This window comes from Phocoena sinus, chromosome 17, assembly GCF_008692025.1.
Source record: "Phocoena sinus isolate mPhoSin1 chromosome 17, mPhoSin1.pri, whole genome shotgun sequence".
Taxonomy (NCBI): Eukaryota; Metazoa; Chordata; class Mammalia; order Artiodactyla; family Phocoenidae; genus Phocoena; species Phocoena sinus.
Window position 1 is genome coordinate 46,914,995 of NC_045779.1, and position 8,199 is coordinate 46,923,193.

Genomic DNA, 8,199 nt, shown 5'->3' on the forward strand with positions numbered 1-8,199 from the left:
CTGTTTCCTGCCAGGACCCAGACTGATACACCGGAGTTCAGTAAGAATTTATTGGTATTATGAATGTGAATGGACCATGACTTTAGTTATTCACAACCCACTTCCTTCTATGTAATCATAGTAATCTTTTTACAAATCCCTCTCTGTGTCATGTTCTTTAACTCTTTGATTATGCACATCCTCTTACGTTACCTGATATGCTGTTTTGTGCCTAGCTCCATTGCTGTGAAGAGATACATCTCTCTGATGTATTTCCGCCAGTTGGGTATCTCTCCTTTCAATTTCCATAGCACTTTGTAAATAATTATTTTATAATCTTTCAGATTTTCAGTATCAGTTACTAATCTCTATGTTCTTCTTAGTATAACAGGTTTCTTTGATGTCATGGACCAAGTTTTAATCATCTATTTATGCCCAAGGTAGTACCAGGCACGTAGTTGTGAGTCAATAAACATTTGTTAATAAAACCTGGAGGTCATGGGAGTCATTCTAATTTCCTCCCTCTTCCTCAGCCCTCAAATATAATCAGTTACCAAATCCTGTCATTATTATCTCCCAAATATCTTTGAAATCTGTCTCTTTCTCTCCATCTTCATTGTCACTGCATTGTTTCATGCCTTTACTATATTTTTCTTAATTATTCATTTCTAAACACGGATCTTTTCTTTAGGCTCACTTCCTGTAATCCAACCTCTATAATAGTACAACTCTCTAACATACAAATTTAATGTTCTTAATATTCTTCGGTACCTTCCGATTGCATTTTTGATATAGTCCAAATTTCTAGGTATATCATAGAAGTCCCTTTATGATGTTTTATCAACCTTAATATCCTGGCAGTCTTTCATGAGCACTGCCTGTTTTGACTGTATCAAAATATTTGAAGTGAGTTCCCTATTTTTTTTTTTTTCCATCTTCTGTTGTAGTTTAGCATATACTGTTCTCTATGACTAGAAAGCCCTAGCCACTTTTCTGTGGCTAAGTCCTCCTAGGTCTTAACTGAGATTCATCTCAGGTTTCCAACCTTTTGGAAACTGGGTTAGATGACTCTCGTTTGTGCTCTTACAAACTCTTGTTATATACTTCTATTATATACATTAATACTACATTAATGGGCAATAGCCAACATTTATTGAATTCTTACTGTGCTGTTGCTATGCTCTATTATATATGCATTATCTGATTCAGCCGCTACAACAATCTTATGAGATAGTTATTATTTTCCCCAGTTTTACAGATTAAAAAAAAAAAATGAAGACTCCAGTTATATGCTCAGAGTTTTCAGTAGGGAGCGAGGATTTAAGCCCAAGCAGTCATATTCCAGAATTTGTACTCTTAATAACCACACCTTATTATGTTATAGTTGTTGACTTCTTCCTATTTTCTGATAGATTGTAGAAAAAGGACAGTGTTCCCAGTGGGTGGTCCGTTGTAAGTGGATATAAATTTGTTTTGAATGAATGATTAAATCTGGCACTACCTAACTGACAGAGTGGATAGCTCCTAATACCTCAAGAAATGATTATCTTTAGGATTTAGTGGTCACATTTGTAAGAAGTTTATTGTTACTTCTCTTGGACATGAGAACTGTTGGTTATGGTGCATGGTATTAAACTAACAATCAAGTAGTGGGCAGCAGATGAAAACAGTTGAGAACAAAATACATTTAATAAGTATTATTTTTTACATTTAAAAAACTTTTCATTTAATACATATTTATTCAAGGATGTGAGAGATTAAGCCACCTTTTGCTGGTGCACCAGTAGACACTGTTTTTTTGCTATAGTGTAGAGTATTTTTCTATTTGAAATAGTAGTTAGCATTTTAGAGAATTCCACCAACAAAAAAAATTCTCTGGACAATAATAATGGTGGTATTACAGGGGTAGGAAGCTTTGAGGACAAAACATCTTTGTTAAGACCAGGTTCAATGTCTAGAATATGAGGTGATGAAGTTGATTTCTAGATGATAAAGAATATTAGCATATGGTCAGTGACCAGTCTTCAAATATGCAAGAATAAGGTAACGTGGTAACAAACTTGAGCCAAAGAAATGAACCAGAAGGTGTGTGTAATAGCTGCTTCATTTGAGGTAATCTATGGCTAAGATTTCCTTAAAGAGGCTTCACCCTACCTATACCTCATGTTTAATTTCTTAAAAAAATTCCCCCTTACTTTGTAATTATGTTCTTAATGGTAAAATTCCAGTATATTTTTGTTGATATGATAGTGAGAGCTTAGAGTACTCCTAGAGATGTGTTGCTGTGGTACCATTGATTGTCTTAGCTGAGATCTGAAGAGGAATGTGTAAAATTGAGGAAAGAGAAGTGGAAATTCAAGAGTATGAGACTAGTGTTCACTTTTTATCTTAAGCCTCTTCCATATAGGGTTTTCTCTGAATTTGAATATATCTCTAGACTTGTAGCAGGAATTGAAGGAGGGAATTAATATTTCTTCAGTGTCTACTATGTACTAGGATCCAGGTTACAAAGCTTATGAGTAACAGAACATAGATCTGTACCTAGCTCTTTCTAACTCCAAAACCCAGTCTCTTTCCATCACATTGCTGTTTAGTCTTATGGAAAGTAGTTAAGAGCCTAGTGCTGAAACACTTGGACTCTGGAGTCAGACAAGCTTGGGTTTGAATCCCAGCTCTGTTACTTGGTAGCTGGGCACCTCAGTGTCTTTATCTGTAAAACGGGGATAATAATACCTACTTCATAAGCTGTTATGAGGATTGAGTTTACATTTATAAAGCTCTTAGAAGAGTTCCTAGCACATAATAAACATCATGTGTTTGTTAAATAAATAAATTAGTTGAAAGAGGAAAGCATTGATAACTGTGGAGAATATCAATCCAGTTTATCTTCAATAAATACTTTTATGAATCCCCAATATTTTAATACCTGTTGAAAAGACATTGCTACTTCCTTTAATAAAGTATGACCTAGATCTTCCAAGGTTATAAGTAGTATCCCTTGTATTAATTAGTTTTCTACTACTAGCAAACTTAGTGGCTTAAAACAATACAAATGTATTATCATACAGTTCTGTTAAGTCAGAAGTCTGACATGGGTCTTACTGGACAAAATCAAAGAACTGGCTGTGTTTCTTTCTGGAAGCTAGCAGGGGGTGTTTCCTTGCTCATTTGGGTTGTTGAAAGAATTCAGTTCCTTGATGTTATAGGACTGAGATACCCATTTCCTTCTTGGCTATCAGCTGAATTGTGTTTTGACCTCCTAGAGACCTCTCTCCAGTGTTGCACATAGCCTCCTACATCTCAGAACCATCGATGGGGCATTCGGTTCTCAAGATGCCATCTCTTTGACCGTTCTTCTGTCACTGCCTCTCTCTCTGTCCACAGCTGGGAAAGATTTTTCTCTTTTAAGGATTCATATGATTAGATTGGGCACACCCAGATATTGCAGAATAATCTTCCCATTTTAATCACATCTCTAAAATCTCTTTTACCATGTAAGGATACATATATTCACGTTCCTGGGATTAGAACGTGAACACCTTTGGGCAACCATTATTTTCCTTACATTCCTGTAGTAAGTGCCACTAGATATTAAGTTTGGATATATGTTTTTATAAAGGAGACATTGAGCTACTCTTATTTTAAAAAATGTATTTTGTATTCGGAGACACAAATTCTAGAATGGTATCTTTGAAATAATATTTTACAATAGGTTTTTTAACCCATTTTTTACCTATTTTACAATAGGTACTTTTCCATAGGTTTATTATACTTTATTGCCCTCCAGTTATTGCCAATCTGCTCTTCACTTTTCATTTATTTAAGTTTCCTCTTGAATTAAAATACTGGTCAAATGGGAAGTGGGGTTGGGGGGTTGGGGGCACGCAGTGAGAATTGTTCTTAGCTCTGCACATAAAGAACACTTAAGTACTCTTCCTGAGTAGTCATATTTATCATATTTATCATATGACTAACATACTGAAGAGTTATTGAAACCTTTCCAAATGCAACATTTTCATTAAATGATGGCCATTTTAAAAGACTCAGTATAAACTTTATATTATAGTATGAGTAAATAAAGATTGGGATTTAATCTTTTGATGAGAATGTAGTTTCTCTTGGCATGTTTGGTTGAAGAGCCATTTCTTACCCCACAATAAATGTGCTTTCATATATTATTTTTATTTCTTATAATTTTTAGCCAAGAAGTCTGATTTAATGAAAAGATACAGTATGTAGTATGACTTAAATTTTATGTCTGGTTAAAATATAATCTATTGTTTTCACTTTAATACATAAAATATTAAAAGTAGCTATGAAATAGCTAGAAAAAGAAAATAACCAAGGCTGTCCTTCAAAACTACTAACACAAATTCATGTTTCAGCATTTTTTTTTTAATATATGTTAGTAATTACCATTCTTTTTTTTTTTTTTTGGCTGTGTTCGGTGTTCGTTGCTGCGTGCGGGCTTTCTCTAGTTGCGACGAGCAGGGTCTACTCTGTTGCGGTGTGCGGGCTTCTCATTGTGGTGGCTTCTCGTTGCGGAGCACGGGCTCTAGGCACGTGGGCTTCAGTAGTTGCAGCACACATGCTCAGAGGTTGCGGCATGTGGGCCCTAGAGTGCATGGGCTTCAGTAGTTGTGGCGACGGGCTCTGTGGTTGCAGCTCGTGGGCTGTAGAGTGCAGGCTCAGTAGTTGTGGTGCACGGGCTTAGTTGCTCCACAGCATGTAGGATCTTCCTGGACCAGGGATTGAACCCGTGTCCCCTGCATTGGCAGGCAGATTCTTAACCACTGCGCCACCAGGGAAGTCCAGCATATAGTTTTATATGTTGGAGTAGACTAGATAACAGAGTCCAGTCAGGAGACAGAAACTACAATAGTAATTTGAACAGGGAAATTTTAATGTAAAGGTTTGTTAACTTGTAGCAGAGAACAGCCACCTCCTTTAGGGCTGAGGCTGAGTACTCAAGGAAGGAACAAACTTGGAAGAGGTCCCTTCCCCCATAACTAAGGCTGAAATTCAGCCCTTTTTGGAGGTCGTGGCAGTGTCCCATTGAGCTGCCACCAGCTGAGGCAAGCAGGCAGGAAATCATCTGTGGGGATGTTGGCTGCTGAGAAGATGGCTGGAGTGCTCAGGGAAGTCCCTTACTGGGGAGCCACCCATGGGTGTCCATGAAACTTGTCGGGATACTGCCTGCTGGGATGCTGCTGAAATTTCTGGAACGATGCCTGTTGGGGTGTTGTTGAAAAGTGCTAGGAGAGTGAGTGCCACTGGGTATACTGTAAGCTCCTGGCAGCCAAGCATCGCAGGAAACACTACAGAACTCCCAGAACCAAAAAGTAAAGCCCCTTCTTCCTTTTGCTCTGGCTCCCTCTACTGACAAAACTTAACATTGTGCCAAGTGATAAAGGAGAAATGATCATAGAGTCCAGATCCAGTATCACCAAGTGGGACAAAGAAGGATGGATTAGGAGCTGAGAGGCAATACATGTATACATTTACGGTAGGCTATGCTATCCTCAAATATCAGTAGCTTAAAACAATATAGGCTTATTTCTTTTTCATGCTATATGTTTTTTCTGGCTCAATTGGGATCTTTACTCTATTGTCAACCCTGAGAGCAGATGAAGAGAGAGACTGGTGAATTGCAAGTTGTCTCTTAAAGTTTCCTCTCGGAAATATGTATATAACTTCTGCTCACATTTCATTGGCCATACATAGCAAGTTACATGATCATGCCTAACTCAGGGTAGAAAAGTGTAATCCTACCATGGATAGAAGCAGAATCAGAAATATTTGTTGAAAAATATAACTACCACAGGATTGACAGGATTGGTATTAGAAAGTTTGTCAATCCCTAGGATAATTATTTATAATTCTGCCTTTAAAAATTGTTTAATTTGCTTTGTAGTTTTTAGGAATTTTAGTGAAAAATGGTATCAACATAAAAATTGATGGTGCTCTTAACTTCTGGGTCAGTGACCTCAAATCTGACAGTGACCTAACTCATTTGTGTAAAATAGTGAGGGTGAAACATATTTAAGCAGCAGGAAATATATTTTTTGAAGGTTAGGTACAGACTTTAAAATTTTGCATTTAAAATTTTTATATTAACTTATGCTTACATGATATTACATGAAATATGAAATGTGTCTTTTTATGCAGAAAAAGGTTGTTCCATTTATGGTCAGTCTTGGATAAGGAATAAAAAACAAGATTTGGGTATCTGGATTAGAGTCCTGGCACCATCATTTACAAGCTATGTTATCTTGAAGAAGTCACTTCAACTCCCTAAACTCTGTAAATGGAGATCGAAAACACAGGTCCAAAATTCCTTAACTGAAACTTGTTTTGCCAGCTGTGTTTTATAATGCAGCTATTTTGGATTTTAGAAATGTAAAGGTGCATATGCCACGGAAATGTGTAACTCTTAGCGGGTCAGGACAGCAGCCCCTAAGCGAACCCATTTATATTTCTCTAGTGAAACATGAATATTTACAAGTAGGTTAAATAAAGACTATATAAAGTCTCATGCTAATTCATTCAGATCAAGAATTTTGGCACAGACTCACAAAAAAAGCTCTGTTTTCAGAGCTTTTGGATTTTGGAATCATGGGCAAGGAATTAGGGTCTGTAGTATCTTTCTCATAAGGTTAAGGTGACACTGTAAATGAAAGTGCCTGTGAGCTATAAATTGCTATAACATGTTAATTGTCATAATCACAGTGGCCATTGATGTTATAACTGTCACCAGCCATTTAAAATATTCCTATATTGCTAGGTGCCTGAAAGACGGGAGGAAGGGGTGGAGTGGTAGAAGCTAGTTGGCAGGGGTCAGTTGTACAGGACCTTGTATGAAGGACTGGTGTTCAACTGATGTGTACCAGTACAGAGATACTAGTTATTAAAATATTGAATCACTTTAACGCAGATTGGTAACTTTTATTGGAGAATGTTACCTAATGATGTTGTCCAGTGCAATCTGTAGCGGTGAATGACATGTCCTCGTAACATTGCTGGTGTGGATTAATGTGGTCCTTGGAAGGCACATAGTGACTGGAGCTGGAGCTTTAGTGCCTGCCTAATACTTCAGCATTTCCTGTTGTTGGAGGTAATGGAACAGACTGCAGTGCAGGTAGTTTCTGTGGCACCATTTTTTGGGGGAATGTCCTGAGGCACAGGGGTTTCATGGGAAACACTAGCATCCATATGCTATGTGACAATGACATGCAGGCAGCATGCCCAGTTGCCTTACAGCTGCAGCAAAGTGCTTGCTGCTGGGTACCAGGGACTAATGACTCTCATTTTAATGAGAAAGATGTTGGGAAAAGCTTGGTATGGTTCTAAATATCAAATCATGGCCCCTTTAAAGAGATTAAATCAACACTTCTAAAACTTAACAGATGATTTGGAAATTACTTAAATGACTATGTGTATAATTTATGGTACAACTCTTATTACAGTAGTCCCCCTTAATCAGCTGGGGATATGTTCCACAGCCCTCAGGGGATGCTTGAAACTGCGGATAGTACTGAACCCCATATGTGCTGTTTTTTCCTGTATGTAAGTACCTATGATAAAGTTTAATTTATAAATTAGGCACAGTAAGAGATTAACAACAATAACTAAAAATAACATAGAACAATTATAACAATATACTGTAATAAAGGTTATATGAATGTGCTCTCTCAAAATATTGTACAAATTTAATGCTTTTTCCATCTTATCATTCAAGTGGCCATAACTTTTGAAGTTTGAGGTGCGACAGCAAAACGAGTGCAAATTTCTTTTTCCTTCTTCACAATTTCACAGACAGAGAATTTGATCTTACAGTAAATCTTAGCAACCTCAGCATACAATTTTTTTCTTTCATTATTAAGTTGAGAACTTTAACCTTTTCACTTAAAGGACACATATTATGGCTTCTCTTTGGCATTTTCAAATTGCCAGCGTCGCTAGTCTTGTGCTCTGGGACCATTATTAAGTAAAATAAGGGCTATTTGAACAGAAGCACTGTGATACTGTGAGAGTTGATCTGATAACCAAGAAGGCTACTAGGTGACAAATAGGCAGGATGAGCTGGGCAAAGGGATGATTCACGTCCTGGGTGGGACAGAGCGGGACAGCTTAAAATTTCATTACGCAGTTCAGAATGATGTGCAATTTAAAACTTATGAATTATTTCTGAAATAAACATTTTCCATTTAATATTTTTTG